Source organism: Bison bison, unplaced genomic scaffold, assembly GCF_000754665.1.
Source record: "Bison bison bison isolate TAMUID 2011002044 unplaced genomic scaffold, Bison_UMD1.0 scf7180017864369, whole genome shotgun sequence".
Taxonomy (NCBI): Eukaryota; Metazoa; Chordata; class Mammalia; order Artiodactyla; family Bovidae; genus Bison; species Bison bison.
In genome coordinates this window covers 4,687,051-4,688,014 of record NW_011494941.1, presented here as the reverse complement: position 1 = coordinate 4,688,014, position 964 = coordinate 4,687,051, and the positions used below count along the sequence as shown (strand labels likewise).

The 964-nt window shown below is 49.4% G+C and overlaps 1 protein-coding gene across 1 annotated transcript in view; it reads left to right on the top strand.

Moving 5' to 3' along the window:
- RAI2 (retinoic acid induced 2) overlaps positions 1-964 on the top strand; it is a 10,458-nt gene that overhangs the window by 6,067 nt on the left and 3,427 nt on the right.

Below are 964 nucleotides of genomic sequence, written 5' to 3'. Positions count from 1 at the left end.
TGAACTGGCATGCTTTGGCCAAAACTGTCACTTGTAAAGCACTGAAAGTTATCCATGTTTAGAGACCAAAGTTCTTCAGACATGCTGGACAGAGAAGAATCATACTGGCCTCTGCCCTCAGAAAAGGAGGATTAGGAGTACGTATGACTTTGAGCAATTTATTTCCCCTTCTGGACCCTTTCTTCATTTGTAAAAATGTGGCAGAGGGAGGTGAGTTCCAAGTACCCACAGCCCCCTCTAGTTCACAGAGACCCTGGATGTGCAGAATTCAGTCTGAAACCCTCCATAGACTAAGACAGACAGATGTCTCTAAAGGCATGTTTACCTGCCTCCTCTCCTCCCTCTCCCAAAATTTAGCTGAAAGGACTTTCTTTTCAAGGGCAGCAGGAGCATTGTTCTGAATGAGTAGTAGTCTAGGAAGTCAAAAATATTACCAAAGGCGACTCAGAACAAGAGGAAAATCCAGTGGATTAGGAGGTGTCTCATAAAAGTTCCCAGCCCTGAGTAGAGATGTTTGGGAGTGGGCTCGGGGAGGGAAGAGAAAGCCATTCCAGCGACTGGGGGTGATTGTGCCCTCCAGGGAACATCTGGCAGTGCCTGGACACGCTTTGGGTTGCCACGGCTGGGGGAGGGGGTGCCACTGGCATCGGGTGGGCAGAGAGTGATCCAACCCCATGTCCACAGCGCCAAAGCCGAGAACCCACGCTTAAAGCATTTCTCAATGGACAGAAGCGACGCACCTGGAAGAAGAGACCGGCGCGAAGTCATCCACCCCAACAAGGAACTGTGAGTGTACATTTACAATAGATCTGCTAGGCGGCACGGCACACTTGGGTCTGAAGCTGTGCCGGTGAGGCACTGATTCCAGCATGCCTGCTTTTAAACTTAAAGCTCTTTCTTTCACTTCTTGGAATTAGTATGTATCCAGCTGTTACTGTGAACATGGACAGGAGGGGAAGCAGTT